Below are 27,178 nucleotides of genomic sequence, written 5' to 3' on the forward strand. Positions count from 1 at the left end.
ACCAGAGTAGCTGGAAGTGTCTCACTTGTATGTTTGTCCCCTTATTACAGTAACAAGATACCAGCTTCCGAAGAGGAGTTCGCACAGATGAAGGAACATTATATACTTTTCTGTTATTTTCCACTTGTGTGTTTTTTTGTCTAATTTTTCACACACGTTAATACACTTATATAGGCAGTAGCTATATCAAAGAACAGAGACCCTGACGAAAGCCTGAGGCATCTCCCTCCGTGGCTGAAACATGTTGGTCTCTTCGCAGTTATTTGTTATCACTGCGACGATTTTGCCAAACTGTTCTTGTTTTTAACCAGGAAGGGGCTAACGCCCATTAAAAGTTTTTTGTTAGTTCCCTATCCTATTTTAAATCACCACTCTTATTTTTCGCACTGCACTTTTCCCATCGAATCTACATCATTTGAGATATCTGTGTGATTGTGGTCGCTACCCCAAACCATTGTAAAAGGTGAGCCCACATTACTATCGATGCCCGGGCTGCTGGCGCAGGCCGCCTCTTAGTTCCCATTCTGAATAGTTACCAAATAAAGAGACGGGCGCTGGAAGCAGGAATCACAAGAACAGGATTTATTACTCATGAAGAGAGCCTGTCATTTTGGACACGAAACACAGTGTCTGTCGGGAGGTGCTCTGACAAGTGAGCTGAGACATCTTCTTTTATACCTTACAAAACACTTGGCATTACAATCAGGACATTGTGACACAAAGAAAAGACATCCCTATAATCCTCGTGTCAATCCTACCCCACATATGTTATCAATAGAGACCCTTGAACTGTAGATAAGAGAGGGGGCAATGACGCAGCTGAGTGTTCCGCTGATTATTAGGAGATGTGCACCTGATCGTATCCCAAGGGGTGGGGAAGCTAGGATCAATAGTGGGTTCTTTGAAGAGGAATGACTCCATACCATAAGGGGGCAATAAACAGTATCTTCTGGCTTAGGCGATGGGCTCGGACATGTGTGGACAGTCAATCGCGGTGGGAGGGTTTACTAACAGAGGGGTTATTCATGAAAGGAAAGGAGGTGCTGGTCAGGCGCGGCCGTGACTCCCAAGGACAGGGTCTTGCAGAAGAAGAAGGTTTATGACTTGCTCGTGTGAGGGAGAAGGGGAGGGGGGAAGCCAGGGTGTGCACAGGGACAGAGTCGCACAGAGAGAGAGATCTTATGACCCGTACATGAGAGAGCGGGGGCAGTCAGGTGCAGCTGGTGATGGCTATGTCAGCTGAGGCGAAGGATGCCTCTTCAAGAGGAGATGGGGGGTTTGCGCGGGTCAAGCAGAAGGGTTGCCTTTCATAGCAGGGTCGCGCAGAGGGAGAGGGTTTCATGGTCTATGCATGAGAGAGGGGGTTTAAGATACGCGCAGGAGGGAAGCCGGGGATTCCAATGGGTAAAAGGCCATGGTGCCTAGAATGGCTGTCATGTACATATGGGTACGGGCTTTTACTGGCGGAGTGATGCGGTCAATATTTTATGGTATTCATGGTGCTTACAGGGAGAGGAGTGGGAAAAGGGAAATGAACGCTGTTGATGTACATCAATTTCTCTAATTTTCCACAGTCGCCCCTTTTTACATTACAGAGTTCATTTTTGTACTTGATGGGGGTACAAATAGACAGGCATGGTTAAAGAATTAGCATTTGTCGATACTAACATTTGGCATATCATCATGGACAGTTGATGTGATGGGCAGAAGGCAGCACATAGGAAATTGCATTTGTCGAGTTCCTATCATTTCAAAAGCACTACATAGCATAAATGTTTCTGACTTAAAAATGTGACCAATGAACAGTTTGACCAAGTAGTTGAGGGCGGAATTCAGTTCAATGCACAAGATCACTTCGTCACAGTGTCTTTTTAGCAGTGAGCCATCACTGGTAGGCTCTAGTCTTTTTAGCAGTGAGCCATCACTGGTAGGCTCTAGTCTTTTTAGCAGTGAGCCATCACTGGTAGGCTCTAGTCTGTGTCCTTTCGTTGGCGCTGTTGAGCACCGGCGGTGGAGCTATAGGTCCAGCTCGGGTCCATCCTTACGCGTTGCAGGGTGCGGTCAGTCCTCTGCTGTTAGACCACAGTCCTGTTCCCTAACCAATCCTTTTAGTGGCGCCTTATGCTCGGCACCCATATTCCTGCGGCGCACCCCATTTCCACCTGGATGCTGTTCTTCCTTTCGACAAGAAGTCATGTGGAAAAGAGGGTGTGTGGTTTTGATAGTCGATGGGAGTGAGAGGGCGGAGTGGGGGCAGATTTTCCTGGGACACACCAAAGGGACCAAGGGAGCAAATGATAACAAGCAAGCAAGCCCATCAACCGGGCTTGAAGAGGGGGACGGAAGCTTTCAGGCACGTGTGGGTAGGCGGACAGAGGGCTTCAGGGCAGCCTTTCATCCTTTCGTTTACCACATTGGAGCGTGCTGCCTCGTCCCGTATTCCTGTCGTGCTGGGGCTCCACCTTTGGTCGAGGTTGCATGTGTCCCATGATCTGCGGCCAGGCTGTGTGTCACGTCCGACCCTTCTCCTCCGGTGATCGTATATCTTTGAAATAGGTACAAAACAAGCTTTAGAGAACTGGTCAGGGGAAGACATTTATGCACGTGAACTCTTCCCTCAATCCAACGCACTTGGGAGATACGCTCATTGGCCACAGTCAGAGGTTCATTTACCAAGCAGTGCATATGTCAGCATTCCTACTGAGTTCATGCCAAGTTTTATTCATCGTCTACACATGTCACATATGGAGGAAAGTCAGACTCTTATCAACTGTGCATTTCATCAAACTCAACATTTCGGAGCCTCCAGGGAGACTCGTCTTTCTAACCTGAGCCTTAACAGTCTAACGTTTCCCTTCAAGGCTGGCTAACCTTTTCAAACTGGGCGGGGGCGCTATCATCGAGAGTCAGGGTAAAACAGGTTTTTCTCGAGGGACGACAGTTACTCATGGTCATCATGGTTATATCCGGGACAGCAGCTGGGGTCAATCAAGTGGGGCGGGGACGCTTCGGGCATTCCCGCTTGGGTGCAAAGGGGTGGGGCAATCTGGGCATTGGAGGTCAATCTAGACGTTGGCGTTCGTCTCTGATGAACAAAAAATAAGGTGCCATTGACATACAGTTCCCCTATAAAAGGCCAGATTGGGGGACTTTAGTCGTCTTACCTGTCCTTTCCTTCTCAGCCTATTCGAGTTCATTCATTTTGCAGAAAGGAGAGGTAGTAATATGGCGAGATACAACCATTTTAGTTTCGGTCAATTTCGCTGAACACCTTCGCGTTCAATAAGTATCCAATCAGACTGGTGCCGGTGGGGCACAATTTTACCACAAAGAGGGAGAGGAAATAGGGAGACTCTCATAGAGAGTGAGAGTCGTCCGCAATCTAAACGGGCCATTCGGTACACGTATGACATGTAGAGAGAGGGAGAGAGAGAGAGAGAGAGAGAGAGAGAGACGTGTACGAAAATAGGTCATTTAGTGCGCTCACAACACAGAACAGCAGGGGTCAGGTAACACGCAAATACAGACAGAGGGAAGACATAAATCCGTACATTACATACACACAAACTCAGACAAGGGAAGACAGTACATGTGTTACATACAAAAGCGTTCACGACAAAACATAAAACAGTTGTTGGCCAAACAAAAATCTCCCTGCGCATGTTGCGCATTTTTAATATCCTATTTATCCACGGGCTGAGTTCTTTTTACCTTTCCTCCTTCTCTTCTCGGCTATTTTTGCGAGCACTCCCAATTGCCAATACTTACACTTCGGTCCGCCGTCAGAATTTAACCTGGTCAGGCTATTGCCCATAGGTGGATCTTAAACCACTTTTTATTTTCTTCCTTTGGTTGGGTGTTCTCCAGGCTGAGGCAACAGAGGGTATCGATCAGGAGAAAAGTCGGGCATTTTCGTTATATCTATAAGAGGGTGAGAAGGAGGTGGTACACTTCGAACATCAACAATATTTCTAACTTCCCAGACGGGTGGTGCCTGGGTACCCTTACCTCAGGACTTTTCCTAGTCCTTTCCCTATCTAATTAAACGTCATAATCGCGTTATCTAGTGTGCTAATTTCGAGTCAATTTCCGTCATACAGTACCCGTCAAGTTTCTATGTCAGTCCATCCTCCCAGTCGTTAGGCTCTAACGGAGGAACAGTCATATCTACGTCTACGTCTGTCAAAGCTTGTTAGCATAAGTACTATGCTCAGATCCCCTTTTTCTCCTTTTTGTCGGTCGCTCGATCGTCGCTTTACCATACTTCAGCCGACGTTCCGACGGGACCTGCAGAAGGGAGGAGAAGAAGGGGGGGGGGGGGTGGGGGCAGTATTCAAAACACATCAGCGCGTATAAATCCGAAAATGTTTTTACCTACCACATACTCGACCTATCTCCCCGGGGTGCATTCTCTACCATCTCGGCGTTTAAGCCCAGAGGGACCAGTAGCGTCAGATAGATGATCATCGATGGTCTGCGTATCTACATGAATCACACGATCGTGGCCTTATAGGTCGTGTGCAAGGGTGGCGGTCAGGTGGTATTTCCGTGGTATCGCTCAAGGGCGTCTAAAAACACCTTTCCGGCTGCCTGCGATACATAGTGTAGCTGCTAAATACCGGGCCTTTTTACCCTTCAACCTTAATCATACTGCATGTATTTTGCCTATGTCGATGACAGTAGCCATACATTTCAACAATATTCATAAATATAAACGCTACGATAATATTTGCGTGTTCAAAGATTTTAATGAAAAAAGGTTGGCGCACAAATACGGGCCTACAAACCAGTGGGCCGGCTACGGAGAATAAAGTCGGTGGTCATTCATTTCGTAAAGAGCAGCAGTGAAATAAAATCATATCGAACCTTCCTACACTGCAAGTATGATGCATGCCAATAATTCAATTTTTCAATAATTTTATCTCACTGTCCAACTATTACTCAAGATCTAATATTTACCAATTCATTGTCCAAATGCTCAATCAGTTCCTATTTCATACCAATTCATTGCTTCCAACACATAATTAGTACCCACTCTAAATCAGCTCATTGTCCCAGCACATAATCAATTTATATCGCTTTCTTTTCCAAGCACATACTCAATATCCTTCTTATCTACTTTCATTGTCCAAAAACTGCATACATATCTCGGGGCATCAAAGCTGCGCAATCAGGGTGCAACAAGGTTTATTTAAAAAGTCTCATTTTGTGTCGGCGCCATTTTGGGCGAGGTCAGGCAAGTCCCTGCATAGTCAGATTGCCTCCACTGACTTGTAGTAGGACCAGAACCTTCCGTTGGTGGATTCAAAAGTTTTTCACAATGGGTTAACAGTTTAGCAATATGGACCATCAGTCAAAGAGTGGGGAGGGCGGTAACAATTTTTCCTACCGGGTCATTCTGGTGTTCCTCCGGAACTGAACAAGTCTGTGCCTTGGCCGTATTTTAGCCATTTCCAAACTGAGGCTGGCGCAGGCAGGAGTGCGCCGATGTCGCGGTTCCCAGTGAGGGGGACGGGGGCGCCCATGCGGAGGGATCGGGGTGCCCCCCGGATCTCATAGAATCTTCAAAGTTGAGGAGAGAAGGCATGGGGCGTGTGCCCGTCCTGGGCAAAAGACCGCTTTTCGATGTTGACCCTCTTTAAGCAAGAGCATTGGGGCGTCGCTGGAAGCCTCCACCTGGAGGGAGGTGGGGGAGGGTCGTTCGCGCCGCCTCCCCCTTCCAGCGTCCCCGCGCCGTTCTTCGGCTCCGGCGCTTCGGTATTGGCCGTGCCAGCCATTGAAGATGGGGGGGGGTCGGTGGCTGAGGCAAGACATCCCCCCCCTTTGACATGTGGCGGGACTACCTGTAATCTTCAGGCGTGGTCATGTGGCGGGACTACCTGCAACTTTCAGGGTTGTCCAACCTCGCCTTGGCTCCGGTCCTCGTCGATGGCCAGATCAGGCAAGAGAGGGGGGTGGGGGGTGGTCGGTGGCCGAGGCAAGACAGCCCCCTCTCCCCCCGTGGCCTGCAGGGCAGCAGAAGAGGGAAAGGGGAGACCTCCATGATTCCTCGGGCCGTCCGCCCTACAGCCTCCCCCTTCGACCGTGGCCAGCCGAGCCCTGCACGCATCGAGGCCTCGCCTTCCGGATGGGCGTAACCACGGACCTGTTGCACTTTGGGAGCTTCCGGAATGGGGGTAGGTACCTATTCAATTGTATCTATTTCATGTGACCGTTATTTGGGCGTGGTGGGCAATGAGGCAGACATGTTGGGAGCGGGAATAGGCAGCGGAGCCTAGCTACCTCGTGGCTATTTTTGCTGTCAAACTTTTCGCCATTTTATATTTCTTATTACGAACTGTTTCTAATGTTTCTTATTTTTAGTGAAGTCGAAAGCTCATCAGGGGGTTACTGACTTAGCCCGATTTCTTTTTATTTTTCCTTCATTTCCTTAGCGTGTTTCGAGCTAAAGTTTTCTGTTAGTAGGGTACGGTGATCACTTCATTTTTATATGTCCTTTCACTAGGGGTACTCCTGGACGGACCAGGTGAGTTACCTCCAATAAATGGTCCGGGGTGGAACTAGATTATCAATCAAAGGGGAACACATATCCCTTCATTAGGGTATCATCCTGGGCGGACCAAGTGATGTATCTCCACTTACTAGGGTAGCCTCCTGGGCGGACCGGATGGGTTACTTCCAATAAATGGCCAACAAGTGGGGGCATGTGTCCTCCATAAGGGTAGCCTCCTGGACGGACCATGCGAGCTACCCCCCAAATAAACAATCAGTGGGGAGTGGGTAGGACTGACGAATTCACAAAGGGGCATAACCTACCCTTTACTACTTGCAAAGACTAGATAGAATATTTCTATTCCACGTTGTTTGCAGGTAGAAAATACCTCAAACGAAACAATTCCTGGAACAACAATGTCCAGGCAACCAATCAATCAGTGGGGAGAATAACAGGCATGACGGATTACAACGGGGACAAATGTCTGCATTACCTGCCCTTCGCTATCTGCAAAGGGAAACAGAATATTCCTATTCGTCTCTGTTTGTGGACAGGGAAGATCTCAAAGAGCAACAATCGATTATTAATCGATTTCAAGCAATCAGTGGGGAGAAAAGTAGGCATGACGGATTACAACGGGGACAAAAGTCTGCATTACCTACCCTTCTCTATCTGCAAAGAGAGACGAACGTTCCTATTCGCCGCTGTTTGCAAACATAGAATGTCTCGTCCTCAAGAAGAGGACCAATATTTCAAGTAGCATCCAAAGCTAAATGAACCAATAACCAAACAATATCAGTATTCAAATACCGATTCCAATACAATCAATCAAACAATCAGATGGATAAAACCATCCTACCAATCAGGCGCAAAACGCCCTACTTAATCTTACCCGGACCGGACCATACGGACAGTTCTTCGTCTTCCTCCTCCAGCGCCCGATTGTTCTCTTTCTCCATGCAGCATTCCTGTGGGATTCCAGTCAGGACAATAGGTCACTCGAGAGAGGTCCGTTCAGAATCGGTGAAGTTCATTCAATCGGCAGCCGGGCGAGGGCCCTCTCAAGGCAGGTATAGTCCGATCATTTAGATATTCACCTCATCGTCTGGATCTCTCTTACTGGACCTTATGTCACTGATGGACCCCGCGTTGGGACGCCAATTGTAAAAGGTGAGCCCACATTACTATCGATGCCCGGGCTGCTGGCGCAGGCCGCCTCTTAGTTCCCATTCTGAATAGTTACCAAATAAAGAGACGGGCGCTGGAAGCAGGAATCACAAGAACAGGATTTATTACTCATGAGGAGAGCCTGTCATTTTGGACACGAAACACAGTGTCTGTCGGGAGGTGCTCTGACAAGTGAGCTGAGACATCTTCTTTTATACCTTACAAAACACTTGGCATTACAATCAGGACATTGTGACACAAAGAAAAGACATCCCTATAATCCTCGTGTCAATCCTACCCCACATATGTTATCAATAGAGACCCTTGAACTGTAGATAAGAGAGGGGGCAATGACGCAGCTGAGTGTTCCGCTGATTATTAGGAGATGTGCACCTGATCGTATCCCAAGGGGTGGGGAAGCCAGGATCAATAGTGGGTTCTTTGAAGAGGAATGACTCCATACCATAAGGGGGCAATAAACAGTATCTTCTGGCTTAGGCGATGGGCTCGGACATGTGTGGACAGTCAATCGCGGTGGGAGGGTTTACTAACAGAGGGGTTATTCATGAAAGGAAAGGAGGTGCTGGTCAGGACAGGGTCTTGCAGAAGAAGAAGGTTTATGACTTGCTCGTGTGAGGGAGAAGGGGAGGTGGGAAGCCAGGGTGTGCACAGGGACAGAGTCGCACAGAGAGAGAGATCTTATGACCCGTACATGAGAGAGCGGGGGCAGTCAGGTGCAGCTGGGGAGGGCTATGTCAGCTGAGGCGAAGGATGCCTCTTCAAGAGGAGATGGGGGGTTTGCGCGGGTCAAGCAGAAGGGTTGCCTTTCATAGCAGGGTCGCGCAGAGGGAGAGGGTTTCATGGTCTATGCATGAGAGAGGGGGTTTAAGATACGCGCAGGAGGGAAGCCGGGGATTCCAATGGGTAAAAGGCCATGGTGCCTAGAATGGCTGTCATGTACATATGGGTACGGGCTTTTACTGGCGGAGTGATGCGGTCAATATTTTATGGTATTCATGGTGCTTACAGGGAGAGGAGTGGGAAAAGGGAAATGAACGCTGTTGATGTACATCAATTTCTCTAATTTTCCACACCATCCGAGAGGGTATGCATGTGGTCTCAATGATCAAGAGACACAATACCCGTTAAGAATTACCAAATGAGAATATTGATCTATACAAGACTTTGATGGGAATCCAAACAACTGGGGTGACTCACAGTTTCAGGTGTTTCACATTTTGGCGATTTGGTCTGTCATTCAACTTTTGTATTCCTATAGTACTTGTCTGACATAGGAATAACATTAGCGAATCAATATCTGATTCAGCTCCTAGACCACTAAGTTTATTGTGTATAGTTTAGTCCTCTGGGGGGCATTACTTAGGCTCTGGTCTTTAAACGTCCCTCTAGCCCTAAAATATTGGTTGTTTTTTCATGTTCGAGAGCAGCGTGCAGCTGCGGGCTTAATAACATGCTCACATTATTGAAAGCAATTCTATTCTATATGCTAAGAATAGCGTAAATACTGTCATACACTGACGGTTCCCTACTGTGTGCTTCTGGGTTCAGCTTACTAGTTGAACATGGAAGAACGCCATGGATTAGCTTACGATGACGCCATGTATCATTCGATACTTGAGAACATGCCGACTATTCTAGACTCGATCCCCACACCCATAGTCAACAAGACCGATGACTGGACTAAACTCCTAGCTATGAAGAAATCACACTCCCGAACAGAGACTCATGGGATTATCATGGCAGAGTATATGAGAGCAAGCTGTGCACCCCCAGGGCTTATAGTCACTAACGCCCCCGACTTTTTCTCAATGATAAAAACTTTCTCGGTGACTGGTCCATGATTGCCTGGCGCTGTACCCGTGACTGGCTCATTCTCATTATCAGTACAGCCAAATGGGTAGCAGACGCTATACTGGTTGAAATACAGGTTCTCGAAGGACAGATAAAAGCCTCAGTCACCTCTAATTTTAAGAAACATAAAGACGAGTCCGACAAAGTCAATAAAGAGTTTGCTGAATCCATACTGCAGACCAAGCTAGAGAAGTTCAAAAAGGACCTAGCAAAATTCAAACTGGAGACGGTGTACCCTTACACCAGTGACAATTATAAAGCTCCTGACTTCACCAAACAGGGGAGGAGATGCGGATCCAACTACTCTGGATCCAGTTCGGATGCCGGAAGTGACTCTGATACCACCAATCAGTCACCTAATGCCGGACCAAATCGAGGCAGAGGGGGTAGTAGATACCAAAACCACAGGGGACAATACAATATGCCGAGTCAGCCGTGGTGGCCACCGGGTCCTTGGGGCTATCCAGGCAACTTTCAACCACCAATGGCCCCTTTCCAAGGTTTCCCCAATTTCAACAACCAGCCTTTTTTAGCGCCTGGCCCCAGACGGTCACGGGGCAAAAGAAGACCGACACAGGGACAATCTCAGGTCCAATGGGAAGACACAGCAGGTCCACATGCTGGAACCAGGAGCCATACGAGGAGGGGCGCCCAAGAATAACCAACACCCCTGTCGAGAGTCTGGTAGTCAATCTAAGCCAACGAACACTTACAGACATGGAAGAGGTGGTCCTCAACAAAGGGCTAGGGTTTGTCACTACAGACGAGGGGGACCCGTTCTTACTTCAAATTGAGTTAGCCCAGTTCTTCCGTAAATTAAGGCTACACTATTTCTTCAAACAGAAAAGCAGTGAGGACACAACACTTGAACATGATAACAACACTGGCCTTAGGAATAAATCCACCTTTCTACCACCCACTCATGCCCTACCACCTCAGTTACTTGCTTTTGAGATGGCTGTGAAAAATGACATCGACCAGATACAATATTCTACCCGATCGGGTTACAATAACTTGACAAGAGCTGAGAGGAAAGCACTTAACACACTATGCCAAGACAGAACCATAGTTGTGAAGCCCGCCGACAAAGGGGGCTCCATCGTGGTCCAAGATGTGGAAACATACAAGATGGAATGTTCCCGACAATTTAATAATAACACTGCCTATCTGCCACTAACCACTGACCCGACTCCCAGATTGATGAATCAAATCAAGATCTTAGTGGAGGAGGCATTAGCTGAGGGCTGGATAACCACTCTAGAAGCACAATTCTTACAGGCAAAACATCCTATCATGCCGTATTTCTACACCCTGCCCAAGGTACACAAGCCCCAAAGACCTCCACCAGGCAGGCCGATCATATCAGGACAGGGCTCCCTACTAGAGCCCCTATCCGCATTTGCGGATCACTTTCTTAAACCTCTAGTACACACCATGCCCACCTATCTCAAGGACACCACCGATGTCCTGAGGGTGATTCCTGATATTGACTTTCGCCAGGAGACAGACTACCTAGTCTCCCTGGATGTAGAGTCATTATACACCTCCATTCCCCAGGATGCCACCCTAGATACCATCAGAACCATCCTGGAGGAGTCGGAACTTGACTCCATTACCCCTGTGCCCTTCATCATGGCTCTTGCGACAATAGCAATGAAAGAGAACTTTTTCATGTATGAAGACCGAATATATCACCAAATCTCGGGGACCAGCATGGGCAGTATTTTTGCCCCGTCCCTGGCGAATCTGTATGTTCACAAATTTGAACAAACCAAAGTGCTACACCTTAGTAACCCTCATTTCGCGTCTATTATCTGGTGGAAAAGATATATAGACGATATCTTGTTAGTGTGGAGAGGGTCCAAGGAATCTGTCCTACTATTTCATCAATGGCTTAATAATCAAAATGATTATCTCCGCTTCACCATTGAAATCAGCAAAGAGCGGGTACCTTTTCTGGACCTCTGGATTTACAGCACCGAAACTGGTCTACAGAGTGAACTTTACCGCAAACCCATGGCGAGGAATTCACTCTTACTGTATGAGAGTCAGCACCCCAAGTCCCTGAGGGATAATCTCCCCTTTGGGCAGTTCCTATGAGTCCGTAGGAACTGCTCCACTCCAGAAACTTTTGAACGGCATGCAAACGATCTGACCAAACAGCTTATATCCAGACATTACCTGAAAAAACTGGTGCAGCGTTCATGTAAAAGAGCAGCCAACAACCATCGGGCTGCACTGCTGGAACCCAAACCTGCTAAACCACCCACTGAACGACTTACTCTTGTAAGTACATACAACACTAAGTCGAACAGTGTTCAGAAAGTAATCAAGAAACACTGGCGCATTCTAAACAGGGGCAAAGACAAACTCGAATTCCCTCTCTTTGCGTTCAAACGTTCAAAAAATCTCAGGGATCGCATGGTACACACTCGCCCCAAAGCCACTGCCAGGAGAGATGTTGGCACCCTTTGGGAAATACCGCCAGTAGTAGGTCACCATCCTTGTGGAAGCTGTTCTGTTTGCCCACTAACATCCAAGATTACTAGTGTGGACATTGGGACTGACCGACCGTGGGAGTTGAGACAATTTACAAATTGCAACAGCAACAATTTGATCTATCTCCTCACCTGTATTTGCAATGAACGATATGTGGGCATGACCACTAGGAAAGTACGAGTGAGGATGCAGGAACATAAGAGTACTTTCCGATGCAAAAAAGACATCTCCAAACTCACCAAACATTTCATAATACACAACCACAGTGAAACTGACTTCAAATGGCATGTTTTGGAGAAACCCTTCATTCCTCCCCATGTAAGCGATGTGTCCAACTTCCTGTTTCGCAAAGAGCAGAAATGGGTATACAAACTGGGCACTGACCAACATGGACTGAATGACGACATACCGTGGTTCAGTCTATCCTGAACACTCCAACAGGCAATCCTGACCAGCCACTGTAAAATAGCGGGGTCCTTTGCATACCTTTAGAACTACTCAAGTGATTACCATGACGTCATCCAGTAGTTCAGGTTTAACTCCGAGTTTACGTCCCAGTGAAATTTCCTGATTGGTTGGGAGTTTCTCTCCAAACCACTTAAATAAGAATGACGCACATATGTCTGTGCCTCCCCCTGACTCAGTCACAGCTCGAGACAACGACGGACAGGTAGGACGCCAGCTCCTCTAGTCTATCATGTGGGATGTGTACGATACAGATTTCTAGAATACCCCTAGCCACCCTAGACTAATATAATTGAATCCATGTATGCAGTTAAGTTGGCACGGCTAGTAGCACAGTTGTGGGAACTTGATGATGTATGACAGTTTACTCCACGTTCAGAACACCATTGACTTCATGTAATATGCACGAGAGTAGATCTACACTTGATCCCTCCGTTATTGTAATCATGAGGTCGGTTTCTGTTCCTGTAGAGCGGGGTCTCACATATCCTGAGCCAGGTCCAGGAAGAGGTGAGGTCCACTCCCCGGAAACACTGGGTGAGTATCAAAAGCCGACAACATTTTGACTCCTTGCACTGTATGGCACAGACCAGAGTAGCTGGAAGTGTCTCACTTGTATGTTTGTCCCCTTATTACAGTAACAAGATACCAGCTTCCGAAGAGGAGTTCGCACAGATGAAGGAACATTATATCCTTTTCTGTTATTTTCCACTTGTGTGTTTTTTTGTATAATTTTTCACACACGTTAATACACTTATATAGGCAGTAGCTATATCAAAGAACAGAGACCCTGGCGAAAGCCTGAGGCATCTCCCTCCGTGGCTGAAACATGTTGGTCTCTTCGCAGTTATTTGTTATCACTGCGATGATTTTGCCAAACTGTTCTTGTTTTTAACCAGGAAGGGGCTAACGCCCATTAAAAGTTTTTTGTTAGTTCCCTATCCTATTTTAAATCACCACTCTTATTTTTCGCACTGCACTTTTCCCATCGAATCTACATCATTTGAGATATCTGTGTGATTGTGGTCGCTACCCCGAACCATCCGAGAGGGTATGCATGTGGTCTCAATGATCAAGAGACACAATACCCGTTAAGGATTACCAAATGAGAATATTGATCTATACAAGACTTTGATGGGAATCCAAACAACTGGGGTGATTCACAGTTTCAGGTGTTTCACATTTTGGCGATTTGGTCTGTCATTCAACTTTTGTATTCCTATAGTACTTGTCTGACATAGGAATAACATTAGCGAATCAATATCTGATTCAGCTCCTAGACCCCTAAGTTTATTGTGTATAGTTTAGTCCTCTGGGGGACATTACTTAGGCTCTGGTCTTTAAACGTCCCTCTAGCCCTAAAATATTGGTTGTTTTTTCATCCTGTTGAACCATACCAAGGATTATCTTAGCCTTGGACTCAAAGACAATTGTGTAATTCACCATCCCCCGACCTCTCGGTCCTTTCTCTCTTTCTCACAAGCACTGAACTTCTCACTCTATGCACCTTACCCTTTTTTGGTAACCCCTTTGTTTCATAATAACTGCATATTTGTGTATTGTACCATGAGGAGGAATTTTATTGAGAATAAACAGTAGAGTCTTCTCTCCTCTACTTTTAAAACGATTGAACAATTCTTTTGTGTGTATACTGGACATCTGCTTTTTGGGCTATTGTGTTTTTTCCTTTTTTGTTTCCAAAATTCTTCATTGCAGGATTGATTTCGCATGTGGAATAAGAATTGAGAAAGTGTCTTTGAAATAATATCAATTTTTGTGTGTGGAAGTTCACGTCTAGGACCACCATATTTGTAACACTCAATACCCAGGTCCTAGGACTTTCTTTGGGTTACCCCATATATAATAACGACAGGGCAGACATGGGCTTGCTCTTGGCTACAAGAAGAGGGACAGGAGGAGGAGAGTGACCCTCTCCCAGACCTGCTTTCTCAGAACCCTGATGTTGGTTCAGTTGATGGTGTAGCCTTGGCAGACAACCTCACTGACCAACAGCAACAGGACTGCAGACAAGTTCTACAGTCCTATAGACATATGTTTTCACTGACTCCAAGTCAGAAAAACTGGTGCACCCATGAGGTGGACACTGTAGACAGTCTGCCTGTGAAGAGTACAATCTACTGGCAACCTGATCATGTCAGGGACTGTATCAGGACAGAGGTCCAAAAGTTGGGAGTCATTGAGCCCTCAGAGAGCCCTTGGGCCAGTCCTGTAGTCCTAGTGCCTGAACCTCACACCCAAGATGGTAAGAAAGAGATGAGGTTTTGCGTGGATTACAGAGTCCTCAATGCTATCACTAGGACAGATGCCCACCCAATACCTAGAGCAGATGAACTCATTGGCAGATTGGGTTCTGCCATGTTTTTGAGTACATTTGATCTAACAGCTGGCTACTGGCAGATCAGACTAGCTGATGATGCAAAAGCCAAAACAGCATTCTCAACCCCTGGAGGTCATTATCAATTTGTGGTGATGCCCTTTGGCTTGAAGAATGCACCTGCCACATTCCAAAGGTTGGTGAACCAAGTCCTCTCAGGTCTGGATGACTACTGTGCAGCTTATCTTGATGATATTGCTGTCTTTAGCTCCACTTGGGAAGATTACCAGATCCACCTAAAGAATGTTTTGGAGGCCCTGCAAAAGGCAGGCCTAACCATCAAGACTACTAAGTGCCAGATAGGGAAGAGTAAGGTTGTGTACCGGGGCCACCTTGTAGGTGGAGGTCAGTTTCAACCATGGGAGAGCAAGATCCAGACCATAAAGGACTGGACTCTTCCCACCACCCAGACACAGGTCAGAGCTTTCTTGGGCCTGGCTGGGTACTACAGGAGGTTTGTTAAGAAATATGGGGCCATTTTGACACCACTTATTGACGTAACCTCAAAGAAAATGCCAAATAAAGTTCAATGGACAGTAAGCTATCAAAAGGCATTTGATGACCTGAAGCAGGCCATGTGCACTGCTCCAATTCTGCAAAGTCCAGACTACTCCAAAGAATTCATTGTCCAAACAGATGCTTCTGAGTTGGGTGTGGGAGCTGTTCTTTCTCAATTGAATAAAGATGGTCAAGACTAGTGAATAGCTTTTATTAGCAGACGGCTGATCTTAGAGAGAAACGTTGGTCAGCTATTGAGAGGGAGGCCTTTGCTGTGGTTTGGGCCCTGAAGAAGCTGAGGCCATACTTGTTTGGTACTCACTTCAAGATTCAGACAGACTATAAACCCCTCTTGTGGCTAAATCAGATTAAGGGTGAATATCCCGAACTGCTCAGGTGGTCCATTTCCCTACAGGTGATGGACTTTACAGTGGTACATAGACCTGGAACTGACCAGGGCAATGCAGATGGAATCTCCAGATATTTCCATTTAGAACATGAAGACTCAACTGGTCATGGTTAGTTTATTGTCCCTGCGTTTGAGGGGGGGGGGATTGTGTAGGAGAGTAGGGTCTGCTTTCTATGGTCACTCCCACATTTTGCTGTGATTCTCTGTTTTTTTTAACTTTAGTGTTGCTGTGGGCCTGCTAATCAGACCCACATACCAGATGTCCTCTCTCTAAATTGATACCATGTACTTTAGGTACATACCTTATTGGGAATTGGGTCACCTTTGTGAGCCCCTGTATAGTGTATTATAGGTACCCAGGGCATAGGTGCATCCAAGGCCTACCAGGGGCTGCAGCATATATTATGCCACCCCTGGCTGGCCATCCAAACTGACACCACAGGCTGATCACTCAGCTTGGGTAAGGTGGTGTAATCACCCCTTACTTAGATATAGTATACCTATATCTACCTTATATATAGACACATATGCACCTATAAGTCACTCCTAAAAACCCATTCATTCATTTGTACAACAATTCTGACAGAAGCATGTGCTTATTTAATCTCTTTGCTGACACATAACTGCTTAATAACCGATCCTGATGTCAACTACTAGCGGTATCAGAACGCAGTCACTATTTATGCACTTGGAGAATGATTCAGGCATTCAGACAAGCAGTGCTGTGGACAAATGTGTAGAACATATGCAGTCACTTAACCCTTTCCAGACTACTGAGTCTCTCCTGCTAAAGTACAGGGAATAGTCATACCTGTCTGGAATCACACTGTGAGTTTGTCTCCATTTGTGCAACCATTCTGATACAGGTTTGTGCCTATTTAATCTTATTAAAATTAATTTAATAAAAGTTAAAAAAATGTATCAATCCTTTCCGCAGCATCATCAACCCCCATCTGCCCCTGCTGGGAAAAAAGCTGAGGACCCCACCCTGGCTTTAATACCAGGGATGCCTAGTAAAGATCTCACTAGGCTATGTGGCAAAATTAAATCAGGGTCCCCGCTAGACCCTATGAAACCAGCACAATTTATGGAATCTCTAGTGCTTTTTCACCAGCCACTAGGTGAAATAATTAATCTGTCCTTCTCCACGGCCGTGGTTCCGGAGATCTGGAAGCAGGCCTGGGTCTCGCCAATTATTAAGAAACCCACGTTAGACAATTCTAAACCAGAGAATTTCAGACCTATTTCTCCCCTCCCCTGGGTGGCGAAGATTGCTGAGGCTCATGTGAATAATGTGTTATCTCAATACATGAGCCTCCATAACATTCTGGACCCCTCTCAGAATGGCTTTTGACCTGCCCATAGTACCGAATCCGCCCTATTAGCCACATAGGAACATCTGCTAGTGATTCTGGTCCAGCCAAAGTGCAGCGCTGATTCTGCTGGATCTCAGCGCTGCCTTTGACACGGTATCACATGCCATTCTTTTACATCGCTTAGAGGCAATAGGGATTACCGGATCTGCACTGGAATGGTTTAGGTCATTTCTGAGTGATAGATCTTTTCGGGTATCAGCACCGCCATTTCTCTCCCAAATTCACCCCATAGGCCAGGGGGTGCCGCAAGGATCAGCGCTAAGCCCGTCTCTGTTTAACCTATATGTCCAGCCACTGTCGGCTGTGGCAAAGAACTGGGACCTAACGATGATATCATATGCCGACGATACCCAGCTTGTGATCACCCTAGCTGAGGGGCCATCTACATTGGCCACTAGGTTCAGAGACAGGCTGACAGGGGTGGCCCAGTGGATGGCAGACAACTGCCTTCAGCTCAATGCGATCAAGACTGAGGTCCTGCTGCTGGGGAAAAACACCACCCTGTGGATGCGCACTAGTGGCCGGACTCCTTAGGAACTATGCCTATACCTAAGACCTTAGCTAAGAACCTAGGAGTCTGGATAGATTCCTCGCTCAGTTATCAGACCCACACTAAGCGAGTGGCTGCCACGTGTATGGGCTTGTTAAGAGGCCTTAACCCCCTTTTGAAGTTCTTTGAACCAGCAGTGCGACAGCTTATTGTTCAATCCACTATTCTGTCTCGATTGGACTACGCTAGTGTGCTACTCCTAGGGGCCCACAAAGCTGTGACTCAACGGCTCCAACGAGTTCAAAACCTGGCAGCCAGGATGCGATGTTCGGTCAGATCTACCATCAAGGGATTAAACTGGCTCCCTATCTCTGCCCGGATTCAGTTTAAAGATTTGTGTCTGGTGTTTAAGATTGTCAAACTTGGAAGCCCAGAACTTTTATGTACCCTTCTGACCCCATATGTTCCTCACCGTAACCTACGCTCACTAGGACAACACCTGGTGACGGTACCACGGATTAAGCTCAGCCGCATTGGTGGCCGTTCCTTTAGATACATGGTGGCCAAACTATGGAACTCCCTGCCGCCCCTTATCCGGGGGATGGAGGATGTGTTGGTTTTCACGAAAGCCTGTGAATGTTGCTGAGTGAGCTCTCTGGGGATCTTTGTGCCAGTTAGATTTGTCAGCGCTGGGACGCCTCTTTGCTGGGGCACCTGTGCGCTTTAAAAAACTGTAACATAACATACTCTCTTTGCTGACACATAACTGTTTAAAAACGTATCCTGATGTCAACTACTAGCACTATCAGAACCCAGTCACGGTTTATGCACATGCAGAATTAATCAGGCATTCAGACATGCAGGACAGCTCACTCAAGGGACCCTGGCGCCCTTCAGCGCGATGGCAAAGTTACACACACATGGTCACTGGAGACAACTCTTCTGGCCCTTTACACAGCTGTAGTGTGGGAAAAGCACTATACATTTACCCAAAGAGGTAGCACTTCCTGATTAGCCAGTAGAAAGTACTCCAGTTGAGTAGAGGTATCACATAAAACGGTAGAGTCTTCTTGGATAAATGTGCAGGGCAGGATTCATTCTGGCACGATGCTCCTGTTATAAAAATGAAAGCTCAATAGGAAACACTTATAGATCTAAATAAAGCAGGTGCCCGAGTTTTAGCTCATGTGACCTCGCAAAGAAGCCCACCCCCGAAATCTCCGCGAGCCTGCAAAATGCTGCGTGTTCGTGGTGATTTTTTGCAGTTTTTAAAAATTTTCCGAAAGGCAATTTCCCAAATTCCGCCCACCCCGACTGTTTATGCACTTGCAACATGATTCAGGCATTCAGCCAAGCAGTGCTGTAGCCAAATTTGTAGAATGTACGCGGTCACCTAACCCCTTCCACACTACTGAGTCTCTCCTGCTAAAGTCCAGGGAATAGTCTTGCTTGTCTGGAATCACACTGTGAGTCTGTGCCCATTGTGACAGAAGCATGTGCTTATTAAATCTCTTTCCTAACACATAACTGCTTAAAAATGTATCCTGATATCAACTACTAGCAGTATCAGAACCCAGACACTGTTTATGCACTTGCAGAATTATTCATGCATTCGAACAAGCAGTGCTGTGTCAAATGTGTAGAATGTATGTGGTTACCTAACCCCTTCCAGACTACTGAGTCTCTCCTGCTAAAGTCCAGGGAATGGTCTTGATTGTCTGGAATCACACTGTGAGTCTGCAACCATTTGTACAACAATTCTGACAGAAGCATGTGCGTATTTATACTCTTTGCTGACACATATCTGCTTAAAAATCTATCCTGATGTCAATTACTAGAAGTATCAGAACCCAGTCACTGTTTATTAGAGGTGGGCGGCAAATTTTGTACCGCTTGCGGAACTTGCAAAATGGCGGCATTTTTACGTTCCGCATGAAACTCGAAAATGTCAAAACCTCTGCGGTACGCGGCGGAACACAAGCATCTTTGTTCATAAATATGCAGGGCAGATTCTTTCTGGCACAGTGCTCCTTTAAAACAAATTAAAGCTCAACAGGAAGCACTTACAGATATAAATAAAGCAGATGTCCAAGTTTAAGCTCAAATTCAGTAACTCATTAATCAGCCCAAAAAAAATTGTGAGCTTTGTCGAGGCTGGGCAGGTGTGCTTTCTCCCCTTATCTACCCTCGAAAATTAGCTGTGATGCTTGATGAAGGCCTTTGCATCCTTGACTTTCACAAACGGAATACCCGTTCAGTTCCTGTGGCCAGGAGCTTTTTTCTCCTCATCTGCTACTCTGATCCGTCTCTGACCTTTTATAAACACAAGAGGCATGTGAACTCGCATAGAAGCCCCGCCCATTTGGCCCAACACTCACACTAGCGGTGTGCACCGTCTTCCCGCCCTTTACCCACTATGATGGACAGCTCACTCAAGGGACCCTGTCGCCCTTCAGTGCGATGGCAAAGTTACACACACATGGTCACTGGAGACAACTCTTCTGGCCCTTTATGCAGCTGAAGTGTGGGAAAAGCACTATACGTTTACTCAACGAGGTAGAACTTCCAGATTAGCCAGTAGAAAGTACTCCAGTTGAGTAGAGGTATTGCACAAAACGGTGGAGTATTCTTGGATAAATATGGAGGGCAGGATTCATTCTGGCACGATGCTCCTGTTATACAAATGAAAGCTCAACAGGAAACACTTGCAGATCTAAATAAAGCAGGTGCCCGAGTTTAAGCTCCAATTCAGCAACTCATTAATCAGCCCAAAAAAATGGTGAGCTTTGTCGAGGCTGGGCAGGTGTGCTTTCTCCCCATATCTACCATCGAAAATTAGCTGTGATGCTTGACGGAGGCCTTTAGTTTACATCCTTGACTATCATGAGCGCAATCCCAATGCAGTTCCTGTGACCAGGAGCTTCTTTCTCCTCATCTGCTGCTCTGATCGGTCTCTGACCTTTTATAAACACAAGAGAGGCATGTGAACTCGCAAATAAGCCCGCCCCCGAAATCTCCGCGAGCAAGCAAAATGCCGCTTGTTCATGGTGATTTTTTGCTGTTTCCGAAATTTTGGTGATACATAACTGCATAAAAAGTGTTCCTAATGTGAGTGAGGTTCTGTGAGAATCGTAATGACGTTTTTGACTTGTTCGAATATGGACGAGTTTGGTATCTATGAACCACAGATGACGAGTTTAGTGGGTGTACGCGTTTTTGCTACACTACTTTGCACCGTTCGTCTTATTCGTGGGTTTCTCCATCTGAACCCACGGGTTCCATTTTAGATACGGCATCCATTTTGTTTCTTGCCCTCAAGTAGCCAGCGAACGGACACTGTCCGCTTCGTGACCCTGGGATTTCCAAGCTCTTGCGGAAGACACATGTTCCTTTGAGGGTGACTTTATGACGAGGGGGATGACACAGCAAAGGCAGATGGCTCCGCTCGAGGCTCATCTTGACGTGTCGGTCTATTGTTTCAGCCATGCATGCATTAGGCACGAATCCTTTGATCCTGCAATCATGCTTCCGATATTGCCCCCTACACTCTCTTTCAATCTGTTGTCTGTCTTTGTCTTCCTTGCATCTGTTTTTGTCTCTTCTCTCAGCTTGTTTACAGCCAGAATGGAATGTGCCTAATGGTGGGATAACGTGCTTTTATAGTTGGGAACCTGAAGAAACCAAATATTTACAATACTCCTTCTCAGGGGTCTTACCAAGAAGTAGTCCATTCAAAAGTGGCAAAGAAATCAACACAGGATCTGAAATATGAAAAGACATCTTTATTATTATTAATTGTGAGGCTCCGTCGCCCAGCCACTCTTAAAGCAACTGAATGAGGGAGGCTGCCTGCATGGCCTCGCACAGGCCTTTTATACAGAAAATTGTGCTCTAGGCACACACATTCCTTATTATTATTAGTCACTCCCAGGACGTGCACACAAAGCACCACTTTCAAGATAAGTCCAGGCTAAAAAAGGATCACACACATGCTTGGTTTCCTGTTCAATCAGGCCGGACAAACCCACCATAAAACCTTCAACTAGATCGATGAACATGTCTTAAAGGAAAGGCAGCAACAGATGGGACGGAGATAGGAGCGGTGGGAACGGTGCCATAAAAGATCGGACATGTCCTGCTCTTTGAACTTTATTGCGCCAGCTGCTGAACAAGGAACTGGCTTGGGAGGTTAGCCTCAAGCAACAGGGTCAGCTGTCGTCAGGTCATGCAGAAGTCAGCACAAACCCATGCTAAGGTTATGTCCTTTAAATGCTTGCTCTGCCATGGGGAGAGCCTACTGTAAGGGCAACGAATAACATGGCTGCTATTTACAAGATGAAACCCAAGTGTTCAATGCAAAACCTTCAAATGCACAGTGAATCCATTGGTGTAACATGATCAAAATACTCATGAATAACGCATTCATCATTTGCGGTTCACCGATACCAAATTCATAACAGAATCATGACATTTAAAACACAGGTTCAGAACCCCCAGAACCACAGAGCATCCTTTTGCCCTTACATAGGCAATAACCTATACTCATGCTAATTCTGAGACCATGTCTATATTCATCACTAGCTAGTGTTGATGTAAATACTGTACAAAAGGAATTATCAGTAAACTCTGACCTAACCAGTTCATGTTCAGGTAAAATATGAAGCTCATGTGAAGAAACAGAAAGAGTATGTTGGGAAGTTGGTGCAGACGTCAATTGTGTAGGAAGAAACAAACCAAAATATAGTAGCCAATAAAATACATAAAAGTATTAAAATAGATAGAGCTATACCGCACTTAGAGAACAATATTCTATAATGTCTGTTTTTCATCTCTTGCTTTTATCGTCATTCCTCAATACAATCTCCATTTTCTAATGTCGCTCACGCAATCTTGGTAGAGTACTTCAGCTGTGATTATTAGCAGGTCATAGGGACACTGCAGGTCCTGCAGGCCTACTGCCACTACTCAGGTCACAAACTGAACCGTTGGTACTCCTACGTGACCCTGCAACTGGCAAATGGTAACCAATCAAAAATTTAACAAAAAACCATAATACAATTCAGCAAGGGGAAAAAAAACGACAAAAGGTCAAATGCGTAATACTTGCACAGTCCTAAGCAGAAAGCAAATCATAGAATTTTCTAATAACGTTTTATATTGCTTCCTACGCATTTCAGTAATTTATTATATTTTCAAGTGAAACAGTGGTGTTCCTGCTCAATGCTCTCAGATGAAAAAGGAATACTCTTCCACAGAGAGTGGACTTTATTCTGCTTTTACTAAACAGAATAGTACTTTAAAACAATGCCAGCAAAGCAGCAAAAATTTGTTTCCAAACTTCGAGTCTATACAAGCTCACAGAAAATACCCAAAGTCCATCAAATCCGCTTCCAGAGTTTTCTTCCCGTTGGGCCTCTGAAAGTCAGGCCTTTCATGAGGAAACAATACTGTTTAGTTGGAGTGATCTCCGGGCAAAACACTCACAGCTCACTCGAAAGTCTCAATGTCTCAAAACAATGCACCAGTGTCTCTTCTTTGTGGCAGACACTACAAATGATGTGCTGTTCATTGATCAAGCAAACACAACAGGTGATGGACCGAATGTGGATCAATGTCACACACTCACCCCAGTCCAAAGATCTGGGCCCAAATCCATCGTTTTTTGCACTCCACACCACCCTGGGTTAGTCAATGGCGATATGCAAATCAGCTCTGACCCTGTGCCCCATGGGAACAGTCCAGTCCGAACTACAAAAGCCATGTCCTTCCCAGAACAGAATCAAGCATCCGAGGACCGGACCGGTTTCGAGGTAACACCTCTCATCAGCCCGTCTAGCTTGACTCCAGTGGTGTGGAGTGCCTGGGACCCACGTCTGGGCATCCCCAGCGCACTTAGGGCGGAATATGCAAACACAACAGGTGATGGACCGAATGTGGATCAATGTCACACACTCACCCCAGTCCAAAGATCTGGGCCCAAATCCATAGTTTTTTGCACTCCACACCACCCTGGGTTAGACAATGGCGATATGCAAATCAGCTCTGACCCTGTGCCCCATGGGAACAGTCCAGTCCGAACTACAAAAGCCATGTCCTTCCCAGAACGGAATCAAGCATCCGAGGACCGGACCGGTTTCGAGGTAACACCTCTCATCAGCCCGGCTAGCTTGACTCCAGTGGTGTGGAGTGCCTGGGACCCACGTCTGGGCATCCCCAGCGCACTTAGGGCGGAATATGCAAACACAACAAGTGATGGACCGAATGTGGATCAATGTCACACACTCACCCCAGTCAAAAGATCTGGGCCCAAATCCATCGTTTTTTGCACTCCACACCACCCTGGGTTAGACAATGGCGATATGCAAATCAGCTCTGACCCTGTGCCCCATGGGAACAGTCCAGTCCGAACTACAAAAGCCATGTCCTTCCCAGAACGGAATCAAGCATCCGAGGACCGGACCGGTTTCGAGGTAACACCTCTCATCAGCCCGGCTAGCTTGACTCCAGTGGTGTGGAGTGCCTGGGACCCACGTCTGGGCATCCCCAGCGCACTTAGGGCGGAATATGCAAACACAACAGGTGATGGACCGAATGTGGATCAATGTCACACACTCACCCCAGTCCAAAGATCTGGGCCCAAATCCATCGTTTTTTGCACTCCACACCACCCTGGGTTAGACAATGGCGATATGCAAATCAGCTCTGACCCTGTGCCCCATGGGAACAGTCCAGTCCGAACTACAAAAGCCATGTCCTTCCCAGAACGGAATCAAGCATCCGAGGACCGGACCGGTTTCGAGGTAACACCTCTCATCAGCCCGGCTAGCTTGACTCCAGTGGTGTGGAGTGCCTGGGACCCACTTCTGGGCATCCCCAGCGCACTTAGGGCGGAATATGCAAACACAACAGGTGATGGACCGAATGTGGATCAATGTCACACACTCACCCCAGTCCAAAGATCTGGGCCCAAATCCATCGTTTTTTGCACTCCACACCACCCTGGGTTAGACAATGGCGATATGCAAATCAGCTCTGACCCTGTGCCCCATGGGAACAGTCCAGTCCGAACTACAAAAGCCATGTCCTTCCCAGAACGGAATCAAGCATCGGAGGACCGGACCGGTTTCGAGGTAACACCTCTCATCAGCCCGGCTAGCTTGACTCCAGTGGTGTGGAGTGCCTGGGACCCACGTCTGGGCATCCCCAGCGCACTTAGGGCTGAATATGCAAACACAACAGGTGATGGACCGAATGTTGATCAATGTCACACACTCACCCCAGTCCAAAGATCTGGGCCCAAATCCATCGTTTTTTGCACTCCACACCACCCTGGGTTAGACAATGGCGATATGCAAATCAGCTCTGACCCTGTGCCCCATGGGAACAGTCCAGTCCGAACTACAAAAGCCATGTCCTTCCCAGAACGGAATCAAGCATCCAAGGACCGGACCGGTTTCGAGGTAACACCTCTCATCAGCCCGGCTAGCTTGACTCCAGTGGTGTGGAGTGCCTGGGACCCACGTCTGGGCATCCCCAGCGCACTTAGGGCTGAATATGCAAACACAACAGGTGATGGACCGAATGTGGATCAATGTCACACACTCACCCCAGTCCAAAGATCTGGGCCCAAATCCATCGTTTTTTGCACTCCACACCACCCTGGGTTAGACAATGGCGATATGCAAATCAGCTCTGACCCTGTGCCCCATGGGAACAGTCCAGTCCGAACTACAAAAGCCATGTTCATTGATCAAGGGCACAAAGCATCTCGTGCAGATCCAAGCACTATTTAGAAATGACCAGCAAAATCAGCAGCACTTTCAGACTCCAACACTCATCATTTAGTGTCAGAGGATGCTCAAGCTGCTCTCTCATGGGCACCAGAATGTAGTGCCTTTTTCCAAACGTGGATCCTTTTGGTGCACTGCCTTTCCACTGGTGCAAAGAAAGAGAGGTGTGAATGTGGCCAAAACTCGGGCCAAGGGCTCAAGGGAATGTACACTGACAGAGGTTTTCTAGCACATAACAGGTACAGAGCCCAAACGAAAACTCTCATTCTGTGGAAAACAAGGAACCGGCTCCTCCTTTTTTCTGCAACGCCTTTCTCAAATCAACTGCCTTGCTTTGGAGGTGCCATTGATGTCGCGCTGATGATCGCTGTTAAGCTTCGCGACTTTCTTGTTGCAAGAATTGTAGAGCCGGGAAATCTATTCATCTTAGAGCGGTCACTGATGGGGAGTGATGAGGAAATATACATTTTTGGTCAAGTTGTGTTCCCTAGCGAGTACCCCACCGTCTCCATGTACCAGCTTAAAGTGCATGTAACTTCCCTCCTGTCTCAGCTATGAAGACGCGAATACATTTGCGTCCAACGTTAACATGTCCTCTTTCAGATCCACCCTGAATGGGTTAAATAGTCCGTTCCTAAGTATGCTATGCCAACGTCTTTTTGTAGTACACTTTACACGTTTTTCCAGCTCTGGCAAAGTAGGCCCTGAATTTCTGCCATCGAGCCTTTTCTCTGGCTTCTGACTCTGAAGTCTCAGCCCAGGCTGCCTCTGTACCCGTGAACTCTGACTTACTCCCAGCGCGGCCCACCGCGCTTAGCTCAGCCTGCTGCCTGCCAAGACTGACTACAACCTTCGAATTATCTGTTCCGCTCCTCGAAAATACATTCCTGCCTACTAGTTCAAGTAAACATTCCCCAGCTGCAGAGCCAAAGGGCCGGCCTGTCTCCATGCAAGTAATTCATAGCCTCTGTTACCATGCTCCCCTGGAAGGCCCATGCCCCCACGCTTCTCATACAGACACTCAGGCGCTTATACACGCATTCATAGTCAGTATAGAAAAGCTTCTGCCCCAGAGACCTTTTTCCGTTCAGATAATATGGTTCCCAAACATCAGATATCAGATATGATAGAAGTACAAGTTGATCTGACATGCCAGACTTCTGTCTCTTTCCGTCAGTGTAAATGTCAAGCCCCCTGCACCCTCCAGTTTCACGTCAATCACACGTCATGCAGCTGCGCACGCATCCAAGCTTCCGATTTCTGCTGACATTGCAACATTTCTGTTTGGTGCCACCCACTCATGACACCTACCTGTGACGTTTCTAGCACACACCTCCAGTTCACGCCTTCTGATTACGTACTAGTAACACGTGGATACTGTTATCTTGCCTTCTCTCAGCTGTTACGCCTACTGCATTGCTTTCTATGATGTAAATTAAGTATATAAGCTATGTACTGTTAATAAAATATAGCGCTCTATCCCTTCTTTCACCCCTGCGGTGGGAAGAACATGATATCCAGGTCTTGACCATTCCTTTTTAAGGAATAAAACCCCTAAGAACTCTAACACCACAGACTCTGTTTTTTTCTTTCCGATTTGAGTTATTATTGATTAAGTACTTACCTGCATAGAAATTAAGACGGTAAATTATATATTTACATCAGTGAGCTTAGTGTTGATCACAGGTCTGCAGGGAATCACTCTTCCTTTGACTCTGGAAGAT

This window comes from Lissotriton vulgaris, chromosome 1_1 (assembly GCF_964263255.1).
Source record: "Lissotriton vulgaris chromosome 1_1, aLisVul1.2, whole genome shotgun sequence".
Classification (NCBI taxonomy): Eukaryota; Metazoa; Chordata; class Amphibia; order Caudata; family Salamandridae; genus Lissotriton; species Lissotriton vulgaris.